The sequence below is a fragment of the Podarcis melisellensis genome (genome assembly GCF_964234715.1).
Source record: "Podarcis melisellensis genome assembly, chromosome: 5".
Taxonomy (NCBI): Eukaryota; Metazoa; Chordata; class Lepidosauria; order Squamata; family Lacertidae; genus Podarcis; species Podarcis melisellensis.
The window spans coordinates 65486081-65504677 of record NC_138537.1 but is presented as its reverse complement, the minus strand read 5'-3'; the positions used below and the strand labels follow the sequence as shown (position 1 = coordinate 65504677).

The window sequence follows — 18597 nt, the reverse complement described above, 5'->3', positions numbered from 1 at the left end:
CTGCCCATGGTAAAATAAAAAGAATCTGACGTGCATAAACCATGCTGTAATCTATCTGCTAGCTCAAACAAAACTCAAATTAATTCTGCAATAGGCTTTACCAATGTTCAAACTATCCCAGGCTGAGCCAATAATGTGCTGACAGCCTGTTATTTCTGTGAGTAAGGCTACAGAGCATTAAAAAGACAAAAAGGCAAAAGTGTATGCTTACTGTGAACACAATCAGTGGAAACTTTATTCATTAAAAAAATGTGCCAGAGTGCTATTTCTTTGTAGACTACTTTCAAAACAACTGGTCTGTAAATGGTCACTTTCAGGAACCCTAGGAGACAAAAACAGGTGCTGGAAGAGACACAAAGTTTGCTCTGATCTTTCCCTATAACGGTTTCTATTAATTGCTTCATAAATGACAGCCAAACTAATGTGTGACTTTTCAAAGAGAACTAGTACACTACAATGTAATCTAGTGATTAAGAGAATCGGTTGTGAAATTGGTTATCAAAAGTGGGGTAGAGAGACTAGATTTTGTGGTGTACTGTACACTAGAATATGATACAAGCAGCTATTTTTATGTTTTCCATTCATTTAAAAGCTTCTTTCTGTCAGCAACCTGGATCCAGTTGTTTCCAAGGTCTTAAATAGGTACTCACAGAAAAGCTAATTTTGGGGAATTAGCAATATTACTGCTGGGAACTTTACTGGCGACAATTGTGCACACACAGAACACCATTGGCTTTGAATGTGGTGCTTACTACAAGAGATATGGCAAAGACCAGTAAGAACCTGATATTAGTGTGCCTGCTCCACAGAGCCAACAATAACCACACTGTTGTTGCAAGTGTGATATTTATTCATATAAAAAAGGTTTAAAGGTAGTAACGTGGCAAAACAAAATGATTCCGAAGCAAAAAAATGTCGCTGCAACTTAAAATGCCACTATAAAACTAATGCGTACACAGGCTACCCCAAAGTGTTGCCTGGTGTATATGCTTAGTTACTATAGCAGAGATAAGACTAGAGATGGAGAGTCACCCAATTCTGAATTGTGAGGTGGAATCCTAAGAGCTTTGCTACAGGAAAATGAAAGAACAGGGAAGAGAAGGAGTGGTGTTAGATGCAATTGTAGAATTTTTTTCCTGTCTCATGAGAGCCACAGAACTCTGGAAAAACAGGAAGGCATCCAAAGGTTGAGATGCCATATTTATGCATCAGGTGGTAGGGAAACAGCTTAATTTCTTCACCATAACTTAAAGGTTCACTTTCACAGACAGGCAAAAGGAATCTTATTGAAGTAGGCCACAGAATGGCAGCTATCCATCAGAATTCGTTTGCAAACCCTTTGGTAGCATCAGCCTCATCCTTTTGCTACCCATTACAACTTGGGAGATAACAAGCCAATGCTGTTATAAGAATTACTGAGATGTTATACGTGAATCACTTTGAGGACTTTGGGAAATTGCTTTTGAAGTGCAGTTTATAAAAAATATACTACGGCTGCAGTTCTGTGTACATTTATGTTGAACCTTGAAGCAATTCATTACGAAGTAGCCTGCACAGTATTGGGCTGCATAATGCAAACCTATGTACAATTACTTCAGATTAAGCCTTGCTGATTTTAGTGGGATTTACTTTCAAATTAAAACGCAGAGCATCTGGCCATCAGAATAAATCTGCAGGGACTCAGAAGCATACATTTATTTTGTGCTTTGCCACCTTGAAGCATATTATGGATTGCTGAAATTCTGTTCCCTCACTTTTGCTGAACTCACTGCAAAAGATAAACAGGGCAAGATGAAGCATTTCACTGCTGTGCAGCAATGCAGTTAGTGAAGTTTTCTTCACTCAGCCACATCACATTGCCTTAAGGGGAGAAATAAGAAACAGTTGCAAGTTATTTGCCATTTTTGCTATATTATTCATCCTGCACTCAGCTCTCACCTGTGGATCCTAGAAGCTGTCAGAATGCGACAGTGGCCATACCCTGGGATCGGCTTCAACTAGCTGGTTAAACCAGATGAGGGTAGCCAATGTGTCTCAAACCCTCAGTGAGTTAGGGACATGCCCTGTATGCAAAGATAGACCCTGTCGGATGGAGCGGACAAGACCAATAGTGGGTCCAACAGTCAAGAAGGCAGTTTCTTCACATGCTGTAGAGCAGGCTTCCTCAACCTCGGCCCTCCAGATGTTTTTGGCTTACAACTCCCTAGTTAGCAGGAGCAGAAGTCAGGGATCATGGGAATTGTAGTCTCAAAACATCTGGAGGGCCGAGGTTGAGGAAGCCTGCTGTAGAGGGAAGTAAGGGGCAGATGAGGCTCAACCTTTTCCATCTAAGAAAAAGAAATCTCTGATCCTAAATCTATGCTGCCTTGTGGGATATCTTCAGGAGAAGAAAAACCTAAGGGGTAAACCATGGGTAGGCAAACTAAGGCCTGGGGGCCGCAACCAGCCCAATCGCCTTCTAAATCCGGCTCGTGGATAGTCCGGGAATCAGTGTGTTTTTACATGAGTACAATGTGTGCTTTTATTTAAAAGGCATCTCTGGGTTATTTGTGGGGCATAGGAATTTGTTCATTATTATTTTTTTCAAAATATAGTCCGGGCCCCCACAAGATCTGAGGGACAGTGGACTGGCCCCCTGCTGAAAAAGTTTGCTGACCCCTGGAGTAAACCCTACACAAATCTGGAGTGGACTCCCTAAGACAGTTGGATGGTGCCTTGTACACCTTCTTCCGGGCTGGTACCAAACATATTGCTCTGCTTTGCTTTCGACCACATCAGTGAAGCTGGGGGTATTGTCATCTGACAGCCTAGGACTTCCATACACACCGCCCAGGCTTGCACCCCGGAGAGGTCGCTTTGTTGCAGCTAACGCAGCAGTTTGACTTCACCGCCAGAGACGCACTCAGTTGTATCTTGAGACAGACGGATGCCAACTATAACATTACCAATTTCCTTGACAGTTTATTGTGAAGCTAAAGGAGTTTGCGATACAAAAGAGTGAGTCACTGTAATAACACTAAACTGTCAACCTAAACCAAAGAGGTGATTCAGAAAAACCATGGCAAGCAAAACAAACTTCCTACTTCTTTACAACCCAATCAGCAAACTTTCCAGCCTCTGCCGTTTTAAAATGCAATGCAAGTAATTTTAAAATACTAACTGGAAATTTTCTTCACCATAAGTATCCAAGTGTCTGACATTTGTCATTTTAAATACCCTTCTGAGAAGGAGAGTGTTTTAAAATATTTACCCCAAGAACCAGGTGAGCCAGAGTTGAAGAAGAGAGACTGGCTGCTATTGATTTACTATCTATTTAAGTCAAGGCTGAATGAGAATTTGAACTGAGATCTAAAACTACCCATTTTTCTACTCAACCCGCTTGGCTCTTATGCATTTAATGCCTGGAATTTCATTGCAAGGGCAAACACAAAATAACAAACCAAACAAAGGAGTTTTCAGTAAAAGCCTAAATGACATTGGATTGATCTTTAAATGCACGTATGCATTACCTGGTGTATATGCACTGGACAAAAAAAAAGGAGGAGAGAAGAATGTTGTCTTCTACCACAAACGTGAAGCCTACTTAAGGGCACAAGTATGTAGAAAAAGGCAGCATTTTCTTTGGGACTCCTATTCAGATAGCTCTCTTATATCAAAACCTGACAAAATTGTCCAGTTACTGTTGAACCAAAAGTAGCACAAAATATTCACGCTGCTTTTGCCAGCATTTTCCCCCTAATCCCATGTCTTGTCTTAAAATTCCCAAGGAAATTTTACCTATATGAAACTTTCATCTCAAACCCACATGTCTTAAGCCATTCCATTACACCACTGTTCTGTCTGTAGGTTATGATGTATCCCTGCCTGTAATGCATGGTATCTATGGCTACATTAAAGGTAAAGGTAAAGGGACCCTGACCATTAGGTCCAGTCATGACCGACTCTGGGGCTGCAATGCTCATCTCGCTTTACTGGCCAAGGGAGCCGGTGTACAGCTGCCGGGTCATGTGGCCAGCATGACTAAGCCGCTTCTGGTGAACCAGAGCAGCACACGGAAACGCCATTTACCTTCCTGCCTATTGATCTACTTGCACTTTGGTGTGCTTTCGAACGGCTAGGTTGGTAGGAGCAGGGACCAAGCAACAGGAGCTCACCCCGTCACAGGGATTCGAACCGCTGACCTTCTGATCAGCAAGTCCTAGGGTCTGTGGTTTAAACCACAGCACTACCTGCGTCCCTATGGCTACTTTACCTTGTAACATATTGGGACATGGTTTCGTTTTATATACGCAGTGTATATAAATTCACAATGTATGTGGGATTACATGAAAGGTTCAGTTCAAAATACAGAGTACTGTATCTGTTGGTGGTTGTCACATAAGCCTGGGAAAAGTGGGTTCTTTTTATACTGAGCTAGAGGAATTGTAAAACCTCGCTTCTAATTGGCCTGCTGGACGGAAATTCTGGATCGTTCGCCACACAGGAAAAGCGGTCTTATGAGGAGAGAGAATTCTATGCCACTCAAATCTGATTGATTGAAGCGTGGGCTGGCAGGAACATAAGCAGACTGGGTCTACCACTGTTCCGAGTGTGTCGACCAGAAGGAGTAGAAAAAAGAAAAAGCTGGGATAGAAGACAGAAGGCTTTTGGGTGGACAGGAGGCTACTGAGGCAAGGGAAAACCAGGAAGTACAGTCTGCCCCCAAAAGAGCTGATTCACTGGCTTATGCCAAAGATTAGCAGAGAAACCATGAAAAGTCTGTGAGCAGTGAAGGGAGAGTTTATAGCAAGAAAGCTTCTGGAGCTGAACAGAGAGAAATTCCAGCAAGCCTGGCTGATAGGAAAACCAGCAGAAGCCATCTGCACCCGATAGTGGTGATAGCTGCATGCCTGAGGAAAAGAGACTATGGATAATTGGCACTTTTAGGAACTGCGTTTTACAAATCCATCTTAATTCAATTTCTGTATTTGAAAGCAACTGTCATTATAACAGTGTCGTTATAAAAGCAAGCATTAGTGACCAATTTAACTGCAGTATTGCCCTTATTTTACCCCTGCGGGTGGTAATAAATAAAGAACATTTCGTTGTTTTGATTTGCTTACAAAGCTGCTTGGCTACTGGGTTATAGTTTAACATGTCTGTAAACAGTAAAGCATAGATCACATGGTGGCAGTGCTTAAAGGGTTTTGAAACATACAATAATGGTGGGAGTATAACAGAAACTGTTTCATACATCTGATGAATCAACAGGGAGAAATAGAGGCTGTTTCTGCGCATATAAGACAAAGTAATTCTCCATCACAGAACATTATAGCGTGGCTGAATGGACCCTTATGATAAGAGAAGGTGGAGCTACACTAACAACACACTGCAGCCCTCAGAAAAATAACTTTGTAGGCTGGCGTGCATGAGAAAAACAGGCTGAATATTGCTATCATATCTTAACACTTGTACAGTATAAGTAAAAAAAACCCAAAAACTAGCAATGCCAGTTTCCCAACAACTTCAGGGTATGATTATTTTCCTACCTAGTGTAAGAAAACAAGTGTTAAATGGTTGCAAAACGTTAGCCACACTACTTTAATTTTGTTTTTCAACAGGAGACTCTCTCCAGAATTAAGACAAGTCACCTAATACCCATTCTAGCCACAATTTGAAAAGCACTAACATGCTGCTAGGTCTTTCCACTCATGCTAGAGCAACAATCCAGAAAGCACCAGTGGTTTTGGCCTACTAGAGAGTTTCCTCTTTAATTTCTAAAGCAGCTTACCATGGACCTGGGGTGAGGGGCAGGAGGGAGGGAGGGAGGGAGGGAGGGGGAGAGGGAGAGGGAGAGGGAGAGGGGGAGAGAGGGGAGAGAGAGAGAGAGAGAGAGAGAGAGAGAGAGAGAAAGAAAGAAAGAAAGAAAGAAAGAAAGAAAGAAAGAAAGAAAGAAAGAAAGAAAGGGGGAGGGAGGGAGGGAGGGAGTGCTGCTGTTGCTGTTTGACGGGAGGAGAGTGTGTGCCTCCTAGCTAGTCACATTGTTCTCTGGGTTGTGGCCAAGATTTGAGCTTAGTTTTGCAGCTTAGAGTTGTTTGAATTGTGTGCTTTTACGTAACTTGAAGCTGGTCCTGAACATATATTACGGCTTCAACCAGTTATACTATCTTTATTCCCTACTCACGTGGAACTGCAGTGATTTCAAAAGATCACCACATATGTTGTGGATACTGAGAATGAGCCATAGGCGCAGGAGCAGATGTCAGTCATGTGGACAGTATGGGGGGAGGTGCAAAAGGGCAGACTGTGTGGTGCTTCTCTGAGACAACAACTATGGCTGCTCCTAATTACATCACTGCCCACAAATTATCCTGAAGACATTGCCCTGTGGGTTTCTGGGAGTGGCATCTGAAATGCTAAAGATTAAGAACATAGCACAGCCTATTTCCACTCTCTTTAAAAACAACAACTGGAGACCTCAGATTTGTCCTGGCTCTTTTGACTTTAGCATAATACTTTATGTGAACCTGAATAGTTTTGCTCCCTCCCCCCACCTTGAGCCTCCAATGTGTTGGCCCCCAGTGACCAGGTGTCCTACACTACAAATGACAGTCCTCTGTTGGGAGGGCTGTCCAGTCCAAGTCCAGTTTAACAGACAGATAACTTTCAAAGGGGAGAGCAAAGCCCCTGAATTTTGCCATTAACAGCTAACATCAGGACATCAGACCGAGAAAGACACAGTGGTCACCTGTTCAGTCTTATTATTTGCTATTGGCAAGATATATAATATTTCTACGTATAGTAATTCTTTCTAAATTTGTGTGTGTACCTGTAAATTAGCACATGCACATTTTACATACTTCTGTGCTCTCTTTTGACTTTTTAAAGGATGCATTTCTTCCTTTACATCGAGCTCAACCACTCATCACAGGGGATCCATATTGTGCATGCACTCCTGTCTGAAAAAAGTGTTAAATCTTTTAAGACTATTTTACTCATGTTTAGCTATAAAGACTACCTCACTTCATAATCTTTTCTTATGTACAACCAGTCCAGTACTCAAGCCTTCTTCAAAAGATGAGCAAGATCTCTACAATGTTTGGGGAAAGCAAATTTACTACGGTTTTACCTAAAGTTACAGTCAACGTCTATTGATATTTTTAGTATTTCTAGATGGAGATTTTGCCTTGTTACTCATAAAGCAGCCAACGCTGAACAGCATTTTTTCCGCAATATCTTCAAATTCAGCAAGACACTATGCAGAAACGTAATAGACTCAAGGCACTTTGGGGTACTAAAATTGCATTCACCAGTGTTCCTTTCACTTACAAAATATATGTAGCTGCAGTAAGTGGAGAATTCCCATCAGGAATTCCTAATACTACCTAAATTGTTTAGTCAACCATGGAGACAATGAACCTCATACACTAGTCTGAAGTTCACAGACTGTGATCCATTGCTAAGGTGTTGGCCGTTCCTCAGATCCCAACACCTACACTGCATTTGAAGATGCTAAAAATACAATTGTGCCATGGCATAATCTTATTATGCCGTGAGTCACCAAGTGACTATTAAAGACGCAGCACAGTCCTAAACAAGTTAACTACTAAAGTATTAGGGCACCCTTGGCTGAAATCCTTTATACAGAGATTACAGCTGACCCAGATAATGAAGACAGCTTTGTTATGGAAACCTGGATGAAAGAAACACGCCGACAAAAGTGCCCATTAAACAGCCAGTACAATGGACCCTGAAACCTGTTCGCTTTTGAAATTGCCCACTATTGTAATGATACAGAAAGTGCACCCTAAAGAGAAACAGTGATGGCAACTTCTATATTCTAAAACATACAATGGTAGAGAACAGAGGTAGGTAACCTAAGGCCCGGGGACCGGATGCGACCCAATCACCATCTCAATCCAGCCCGCAGACGGTCCGGGAATCAGTGTGTTTTTACATTAGTGGAATGTGTACTTTTATTTAAAATGCATCTCTGGGTTATTTGTGGGGCCTGCCTGGTATTTTTACATGAGTAGAATTTGTGCTTTTATTTAAAAAGCATCTCTAGGTTATTTGTGGGGCCTAGGAATTTGTTCATTTTTTTCTCTCTTCAAAATATAGTCCAGCCCACCACATGGTCTGAGGGACGGTGGACCGGCCCACGGCTGAAAAAGGTTGCTGACCCCTGGTGTAGAACAATATTGTTAAGTCTTAAGTAGGTTTTAATTTGCTTTTCAATTTATCACAATTTCTAAGCAACCAATCGGCAGGTCCACACAGTGAAATACAACACTGCAATCATTATCCCTATTTCAAGTGAGAAAATTTGGTTCCTTGTTTTCTTTAACCGCTGCCTTTGCCATGTGCAAGTGCAAGAGGCACTTTGGCAGACTGGCTTCAGAGTGCTCACATTTGAGAACTGCTACTTCCCTGCCTTAGTGAGAACTCCCCCATGCTGTGTGATCAGAGAGTAAGGGGAGGCTACGATTACATGAAATCGTAAGGAAAAAGAAAAGAGTCAGAACTTCACTGAAAGTCACACAGAGAGCAACAACGCCACAACAGACCAAGTCATACATGCCTAGATAAAGCTCTTAAATAAAACACTCACGTTTTTCCCCCTCCAGCTGCATTTCTCCATACAATGTGTACAAAGTGTGACATCAGTAGCTTTTAAGAAAAAGAGGCGGAGGAGAAGACTTTACTGGGGAATTCGGTTCATCTGGAGGAAGCCTGTAACTTATGTGGGAGGAACTATGTACCGTTAGAGAGAACTTTAAGCCTATCGCCATTCACAAATGAAAGATTTATTTCACTGCAGCTTTCACAGATCTGAGAATGAGGAAGGGTGTGCCAAGAGAATGTAGATTACATGGTATGTTGGGTGTGGTGGTATTCAGCAAGCTCAGTTTTCCAGTGCTTAAAAATGGTGGGGCAATTTTAGGATTAAAATATATTGCTTTTAATTTCTTTTTTGCTCCTGAAAAGTATCTGCAACCTAGATAATTAAAGCTGAGTTACTAAACTCCAGTTTTGAGTATCTTAAGTATATTAATGTGGCAATCCAAAATTCATTCCAATTCCTACCTATGTAAGTATTTGCAGATGCTAAAGTTGCAAATTGAAAACACAACAGTCAGTTACTGTAAAGAAAGCCTTTGTTTTGAATGGTTTTACAAACAAAGCTAATTCTTTTAAGAAGGGTGCAAAATCACAGAGACTGGATTTTAAGGGGGGAAACTGAGAAAAGGCAATCCTATTTTTACCAAATTACTCTGTCAAAATATTAAACAATTACAGGGAAAAGGAGGTTTCTAAAACTGATCTTTTAAACCCAAGTTTCCTTAACAGAACACAGGACACGGGTGGCGGTGTGGGTTAAACCACAGAGCCTAGGACTTGCCGATCAGAAGGTCGGCGGTTTGAATCCCCGCGACAGGGTGAGCTCCCGTTGCTCAGTCCCTGCTCCTGCCAACCTAGCAGTTTGAAAGCATATCAAAGTGCAAGTAGATAAAAAAGTACCACTCCGGCGGGAAGGTAAAAGACGTTTCCATGCACTGCTCTGGTTCTCCAGAAGTGGCTTAGTCATGCTGGCCACATGACCTGGAAGCTGTACGCCGGCTCCCTCGGTCAATAAAGTGAGATGAGCGCCGCAACCCCAGTCATCCGCGACTGGACCTAATGGTCAGGGGTCCCTTTACCTTTACCTTTCCCTTAACAGAGACACATCAGAGGTCAAGGGATTGTACTGTGCCAATCTGATCTTTTTGACAGTATAAGAGCTTATAGACCAATTCATATTGTAATGCTACTACTGTAGCTGCAGTTGCTACCTGCTACTAGTTAACACCTGTAACAAAGTCTGACTGCCATTCAATGTTCCTTTGCCACTACTGATACACACTACCGCTGGTCTTAGAAACACTTCTCCAATGCAACACTCCAGATATAACAGCTGTCCCCAATAACTACTGTGGTTCTTAGGCATGACCCATCCCATTTCACCACTTGAGGCGAAAGAGGAATTACCACCTCCTGCCCCCTCCTACTTTCCCACCAACACTGAAATGTCCCAGCTCTCACTGAGCTCGGCAGTGTTCCTCAAAACGTTGCCTCTCAGCTTCTCCACCTTGGGTGAGGGAAGACTAGCAGCAATGCTGCATGCTGGAATGCCTTCCTCTTGCCAGCAAGAAGGGGTGTTCCAGCAGCAGTGGAAGTGGCGAGGTGGGCGGAGTTCTGCCTCTTGCGCTTTGACCACCTGAAGCAGGTGGTTCTGCTCAAGTAAACATTCTCAACGGAAGTTACCACGGTTGGTAGCATACCAATGGTGCAACAACTACTGCTAAAAATATTAGCACTTAAGAGAGTCAGCAGAAGAGGTAAGAAAGAGCAAGAGTCAAGAAGTAAAAAACAACACATGGTGTAAATAATCAAAGTTCCAGCACACGTTCCTAAATAAGAATGAAAAAACTACAAGTACACACACACACAAAGGTAGAAATTGTTCCATGTGTGGTCAGAGAGAATATCAAAGCAACTTCAGCCAGGCAACAAATAACTAACATTCATAGAAAATCATTTAGTATGGTAACATGGGGGAAGGAATAAACCAGAACTACAATTCAGTGCATGTCTATAGAAAAGTAAGCCCCACTGACTTAAATGGGGTAATGTAAGTATGCACAGGTAAGTATGCACAGTAGGGCTGGGCGATGATTTTCAACATCGCAGTGTATCACCAGCTAAACACTGCAGTTTGGCAATATATCGCAATGTTGAAAAGACAAGATGCATTGGCCTCTGCCCGCGAGACATCAGGTAAAACTGCCCCAGCTCTCACCTCGAAAGCTGAGGCGGTCTCACCCAGGCTCACGGGCTGGGACAATGCAGCTTGTTTGTGCCTCTCAGTTGTGGTGAGGGAACATTCCCCCCCCCCCCGAGACAGCCCCGGTGCTCTCGCCACTGGCACGTGAATGGCAAGATCATTGGGGCTCCTTTAACTGCTCGCTGCAGGGAGCGGCAACTGCAACTCCCCTCAGTCAAGCAGTCTAAAGACACAGAGGGAGGAACAAGCTCTATCCACACCTAGCTGATACAGCTTGTTTCTTCTTCTCCGTCGTGTGAGGGCAATGGGATGGCAGTTTCACTCAGCGATATATCGCTGGTGAATCCGTCACCGCTCCTGAGTCCCTCTGCTAGTGGTGCCTGCTGGAGGAAGGTACTCTTGAAATGCAATGTCACAAAAATTAAACGGAAGTGTAAAATTAATTCTCGAATCAAAATAGGAAAGAGAAAGAAGGCAAGTGTACTTGCTGAGTTTTAACATTTCCCACGCAAAATGCAGTTCAAGTCTGCACAGGATTAAACAGAAAGGTCGGGCATTGCCTCTTTCTCTTGCCTCACTGCCACTGCCTTTCCATAAGAATTGCCATCTACATCACCAACGCAGAACATGTGTTATGTGGACTATGGACAGGACAAAGGTCAAAAGATTAGCCAAAAGATTTATATTCTCCCCTAGAGTTTATGTTCTAAGAATAATGCTGGTCATTGACCATAACAAAGAGATTGATTGATGAAGGCAGAAAGATTAGCAAATTCTACATATGATATAAGCTTCTTTGCACTCTGAACCTCAAAAGCATGGAGTACATTCTGCAATCTCGTATCAGATATAGATCTCAGAGTGGTTCCTTACAGTTCATGGGCCAGCTCAGGTGTGGCTAACATAGTGCTGAACTACAATATTCCTGATTTGCCATGCTGGTTGAGACAGTAGCATTATAGCTTAACAGCAACCTTGCTTTAAATATACTATTCCCTCTTATTTTCTTTCCATGAAAAAGAAAATAAGAGGGAATAGTAGAAGATTAGCCACATCCACACAGTCAAGAAATAATCTATGGAAGTAAACTGTAAAGTGGCAAACTTGTTTCAGGACCTGCAGGAGTATCAGAGGGGGGCGGGGGGGAGAGAGAGAAAACCTCAACAACTTTGCTGAAGCCTCCCTCGTAGAAGCTCAACAAATGTGGGTGTTCCTCTCCCCAAAAAGCTCAACAACCTTGGTAAAGGCTCCCCTAAAAAAGCTCAATCAATGGGTAGATCATTGCCACTTTTTTATAGTGGGAGTAGATCGCAGTCTCTTGGACGCCGGACATCCCTGCTATATGAAGCGGGCGAGAACCTTTACAAAAAAAGATTGTCAGCCACTAGAATACATATTTGGGAAGCTATTCAAAACAATGCACAAAATATTTATTTAGCACATTTATATACCTCCCTTCATAATGCAAATTTCAGGACCGTTAAAATATGAATTGAAACTTGCAGGAAAATCTTATATCCCACATTGTTAGTCAAGCTGATGTTACTTCATGTGCTCACTTTTAGTACTGTAGCCTGTGTTTGCACACAGACACACACACAAACACAGATGTCTGTATGTGGGAGAGATTTGATGGTGCTTGCAAAAGTACATGGGAGAGGTGAAAGAATGCAAGAGATTTTACCTTCAGGGATGACTGATGCAGTACAGTGATAACTGCAAGTTGTTGGGTTTTTTTTAAAAAAAAGTTACTAGCATTTCTCAGGAATGTAAGCTTTCTTGTTTTGTCAAAATCCAGAGATCCCCTCCCTCTATCTAGACTTTACAACAAAACACATTTCACATGCTTTAAAAAAAAAAAAAACTTGGCTTCAAAGTTTCCCCAGATATTGCAAATGAAAGGATCACTTACACTTTAACCAAACTACATTGCAATTTTGCTTTCAAAGTATTTGTAAAAACAAAGCGGATAGTATGAACTTTGAAGGTGAAAAAAAAATACAGTCGTACCTTGGTTTTCAAACGCCTTGTGAGTCAAAACATTTTGGCTACCAAACATCGCAAACCCAGAAGTGACTGTTCCAGTTTCCAAACTATTTTTGGACCTCAGACATCCAACAGGGCTTGTGCGGCTTCTGATGGGCTGCGGGAGTTTCCTGCAGCCCATCAGAAGCTGTGCTTTGGTTTTTGAACATTTTGGAAGTCGAATGGACCTCCAAGGTATGACTGTATATTCTAAATGAACACTAAAAAAAACCAAACTACTATAAAATGTGCGAAATAGCCAGATTAAGATTTGAACTTTGCAAGGTGCTTTTAGACAACTCTTACTAATACATCTATCTATACATCTATCTAGTACTAATACATCTATCTATACTATTTCCTAAACTGGCTACTGTAACACCCTAGCAGGAACAAATTTAACATCTTAAGTATACAACATCAGAGTTCTCTTCCATGCAATTAAAGCTTTTTATTTTATCATGAACAGTACAAACAAGTATTTGAAACAAATATTTAATCAGATGTCACACATGTTGGGGGAAAACCTCTTCTTAATTCTTAATTCAGAAATATGGCCTCTGAATCTACTCAACTGTGCAGATAGCTGGTGACTTGAAACTGGGCTAAGAAGACATGCCTGTACGAATTAAACAGCACCAGTCTTTTTCTCTCTGGTGTGATACTTTACACATGTACTTTTTAAAAATAAAGAAATGGAACTGCCTTACCTATCTTGCTCCTTGAAGTCATAGTGTCACCCATCCTTTCAATTTGTTGCTGTCTTGCCTTTCATTTGTCTCCTACCAAGCAAGAAGAACTTTTTCACTAATTTCTCACTCAATGACATTGTTTCATATATATTTTTCTTACATACATTCTATAAACCAGGAAATACAAATTTAATTTTGCAAACGTGTTTGGTTGCTGCTGTAATTCTCCTCATACACCCCACCCACACACAATCTTGAGGATTGGACAAAAGTCCAATGTATATTTTTTGGTCTCATTTTTATTCCTGGGCAGCACTACAAATGTCCTCTTTCCCAATCCAATACTTATTTGGAACTCACATGGCAGCATTCCTGTGCCTCTGTGCCAGTTGCTGTGATGATAGGAGGCAAAGGGGAGTTAGAACAGTATCTGTGCCAAATTTCAACTACCTCAATCACTTTTCAGCGAGTGAATGAAGATCAAGCTTCATCACATAGAGACACTTGAAAGTCAATGTTCACAAACAATTCCAGGTACTTAACATAGGTAAAATACAAGTGTAATTGCAGCAGTTAAGGAAAATTCATTTAACTCATCAGAAAACAAAATACAGTGGTACCTCGGGTTACAGACGCTTCAGGTTACAGACGCTGCTAACCCAGAAATAGTACCTCAGGTTAAGAACTTTGCTTCAGGATGAGAACAGAAATCTTGCGGCGGCGGCACAGCGGCAGCAAGAGGCCCATTAACTAAAGTGGTACCTCAGGTTAAGAACAATTTCAGGTTAAGAACGGACCTCCAGAACGAATTAAGTTCTTAACCTGAGGTACCACTGTACTTTACTGAAACTACAACATCTCATTATCATATATCTGCACCCGCATATATCTAGCAAGAGCCAGACAAAGCACTTGTAGGCGGCCAGCACAAGGTCTGAGGTGAAAATTCCTTGCTTGATTGTCCTGTCCCTTGTTTGCAAGCCAAACAAGTACATTCTTTGATCCACTGAGATACAGGGCCCCAGAATGCAACAAGACCAACCTTATACATTTTGAGAAGAATGTAGCTATGCTGGAAGAATTTGACCAGCTTCCAGGAACAGAAACAGATGCTGTTTCAAACTAAAAACAGCAGGAACAGGCACACACATTGCTATACAAGTGTGGAGTGGTGGTCAGAGTGCTAGATTTCGGTGTGGGAAAACCCAGGTTAAAGAGCTTTACTCAGCTGCAATATTCACAGAATGTCTAGGGCAAGTCACTGTTCTCTCTGCTTTATCCCACCTCTCTGGGATAAAGATCCTTGAATCAGCTGGCTATATATAATAAAAAATGGTCACCCATTCTGATTTTATTTGAGATGCCTATTCTCAGCAGCACATTTCTCAACAATTGCACACTATGAATTGGGTTGTTACTTTTATTGGTTTCTAAAGATACAGAATAAGGATTTCTGCAAGTCACCTAAGAGAATGTGGGGCCTTTCAAATTCAGCTGTCTTCAGTGGTTTGGAACAAGATCAGATCAGTGATTTTCTTGCATGATAGGCTACCAATAACTGCACAGGGCATACCATGTAAGTTATATGCATAGAGTTTCTCTTATACTCCCCATCCTCATGCTGTTAACAAACCAGGAAAATAAGCCAAGACAGACATACAGACATTAAGCCAGGGTTCCCTGTTTGGATGCAATAGGGAACGGTGGCTTAATACAAACTAGAAGGGGTGAGGTATAGGAGCACTCAGCCCAAACATTAAATTGTGTGTGTGTATAAAACCTGCAGGACTGCAGCTAACTTGCGTATTATTTTATAAATTGTTTAACAAAGGACAAATGCCAAGTTTTAGTGGGTGGGGGATGCATGTGCGTACTTTACAATAGTCTGATCTAGAATTGTAAAAACTCTAGAAAGTGTTTGACTGATTACATGCACAGTAACCACAGTTGGGTCTCTCTTTAAAAAAACAAACAAACAAAAACCTCTTCAATCTTTTCAGCATTTCTGCCATCTTTAACAGTAAGAACTAGAAACTTTAAATAAACACATAGCAGATGGTATTCTCTGAAGGGTCCGACCAAAAAAAAAATAATGCATAAGGGGCTGTATTGCAGTCACTTTCCTACATGCAGCCTGCCTCAGCCTTCTTAAGCCAAAAGGGTGTTTCCCCAAATGCTTTGCTGTGGCAACAGCTCCAAAACAAAAACAGTTGCCCTGTACAGCCATGAATAATTTGCAATATTCAACAGCAACAGTTTCAGTTCTTCCCCGAAATGAATCATAACATAATACTTTCAAGTCAGTCATTTCCATGTCAGTATCCGTTGCCATAGTGGCAGACAAATGCCACCTTTATTACCTTACCCAAAACCTTATGATGAAGCAGTGTGCTTTTACAAATACACCTTCTAAAGTTGCATCTAAAACACTGAGGAGGTCTCCACACAAGCTATTAAATATGCTCATTTTGAGAAAGGTTTGTTAAGATGCATGTTAATCAAGTACAATAAATCCCAAGAGATAGATGTGTTTTCCTCTGCTGTCCTTGGCAATTATCCAAGTTCTTAAAAAACACATGAAAAAACCTCCAGAAAGAGTTGTGATCATTTCCCAAGACAACTCAGGGCTTAGAAAATGTGTTCCTCCATGCACAACAGATATTGCATTTTCTAAAACAACTTTCCTGCTGGCCCCTCCAAACACCCCACCTTCCAACTGGTTACTGGCGTGTAGAAATGGGAGCACCTCTTCATCACTCTAGTGTTTTGCTATACTGTATACTAAGGAGAAAGGCACTTTGGGTGTCATAGTTCATACATATCAAGGGCATTTGTGCCAGTGTGCTGGAAATGGAGGAAGGAGATAGATCTTCCTTCCCTATATATCACCAGGGTGGGGAGGGGAGAGAGAGAAAGGTGCGCAGGGAATTTAATCTGAGACTGAAATAAACCAGAGAACTTGTAAGGCTCACCTCCACCATCAGGTAGGCTTTTTTAGGAGCCATCAAAGTTATTCTCAAAGTTCTTGACCTGGGAGAACTTTGCCAGCAATCTCCAGTGATTTCCTTGAGACTTGGTAGTCCAAGTGCCATCAAATCTTTCTGTTAACCAGCAACTTAACTGCAGGCTTAGCCACATTATTTATTTATTAAAAGTACATCCTGCCCTTCCAACAGCATGCTCACAGACAGCTTAGCAAAACTGTGAAAAGGAATTACACAGACGAGTATCAAATTAATAAAATTCACAATATCTACTTCTTCAAGAAGGGATGACAAACTGAAGGCTATTCCTCTCCTATTAGCAATTGGTAGACCTGTAGCTACTCCAGGAATTGAGAGCTTTATTGATTTGAGTACTCCTGGAACTGAAAAATGTGGTTTTCAACAAGGGTGAAGAGATGATCACACTATGGATAGTGGCAGTTAATGAAAGCAAACATATATATATATCACGTGTTACGGGGCAGTGGTTTGCCAACTTTGTTGTATTGCAGAACACACTGCTAGTTCTTTGGGTTCTCAGCACATTTTTCAGCTCCAGGAGTACTCCAAACAATAGGAATAAAAAATAAATAAATGTTAACAGCATAGGATCAAAACAATTGGTGTGAGCCGCAGATCTTACAAGCTTTACGACAATGCTGAAGTGAAGAACTAAATCAAATTCAGTGTTGCCTGTGGTACCCAAGGGTCATCTAGTCCAGCCCCCTGACATGAAGGAATCTCGACTCAAATATCCATGACAGGTGGCTTAAAAACCTCCATGGAAGGAAAGTCTACCACCTCCCTAGGGAGACTCAGAATCTGAGCATTTGAGAACTTCCTAGCCAGGGAACTGAAAAACAATAATTGGCATCAAAACACAGTTTGCCCTCTTTTTCACTATGTTGAGCAGAATACCCCCCAAAAAGTTACAAAACTGAGTTAGAACATGGTATGTACTAAGCAAGTGTAATCCAGAGTGTTATTATAAATAAAAATTACTAATGAGGATCAGGATTGGGTATTGCTCAGGCTCAGTATGCCCAAAGCCAAACATGAGGTTCATGAGCTTGAAGGTGTCCCTCGGAAACCCAGGTCCCAAGACGTTTAGAACTTCATCGCTTGCTGCAAGCACTTTGAATTATTGCTGAGATAGACTAGAGGCCTTTGATCTGCAATTAACTTGGTTGATGGGTTTCAACAGAACTTCATTGTGATTAACTTCCACTGGATCAGAACCAAAGTCAATTTCCGTAATTTCACTACTGTTGCTAGCACCAAATCATAAAGGTCAATAACCAGTTCCATCTTCACCAACAGAAAGGTGAGAGAAGATGTGATCTTATGAAAGAGTCCAAATTTCTAAACACTGGCCACAATCCAGAGCACATGCTGGACTTTCTCCCTGCCAGCTGTGAAAGAGAAAGAACCTGATGTACTCAGAGCTGTTTATCATAGGTGTCACTGGAAGTCCTATAATCTGAGGCATTGCTCTGAACTACTGATGTGCAAGATAAATTGGTTAATAAACTAGTAGTACTTATCAACTTTCCAGGAGCAACAAGAGCTTGGGCTCTTTTTTTGTGGAAAGAAGAGCTCATTTTGTTTAGCATGACTTTCCTGGAATGTCTTGCTACTCCAAGCAGTTCAATAATCCAGTAAGTCTGTGCTTACCAGGAATGAGATAGATAGCATAGGCTAGTTTACATGATGTGGTTTGACGAGAGAAATCCAATTATTTCTTCAAAGGCTTAAGTAACCAAGATGCAACACTATTACCAGTTCAGTGGAAAACTCATAGTGAAAATGCATCTACATCACAAATACTATACCCTGTCCAGTTAAAATTACTCTGCTTTCAACAGAATAAATTCTACCCTCTGTCAGTATTGCTACACTTTTAATACAGCACATGTCCAGAAACAGGTTTCATTACTGTTGGGTTGAAATAACGACAGACAGGTAGCGAGTGTCATCTGGGAGGCACCTCTCGAGCAAGTCTCGAGGAGTCGCTTTTATTGAATATTACAGCATTGCCACGTATGTGCTTGTTGCTGATTGGTTAACACAAATACAATACAAGGGTTGCATA

The 18597-nt window shown here is 41.5% G+C and overlaps 1 protein-coding gene across 5 annotated transcripts in view; it reads right to left on the bottom strand.

Annotated features, from left to right (window-relative positions):
• The window catches only part of SGMS1 (sphingomyelin synthase 1), a 66771-nt gene that overhangs the window by 16177 nt on the left and 31997 nt on the right, over positions 1–18597 (bottom strand). For 3 of the 5 annotated variants that reach the window (XM_081912997.1, XM_081912998.1, XM_081912999.1), the window contains exon 3: positions 13540–13611. The exons of the other annotated variants lie outside the window; for them this stretch is intronic. The gene's annotated coding sequence lies outside the window, so the exon portion shown is untranslated. The remainder of the gene's footprint in view (positions 1–13539; positions 13612–18597) is intronic. 5 annotated transcript variants of the gene reach the window in all.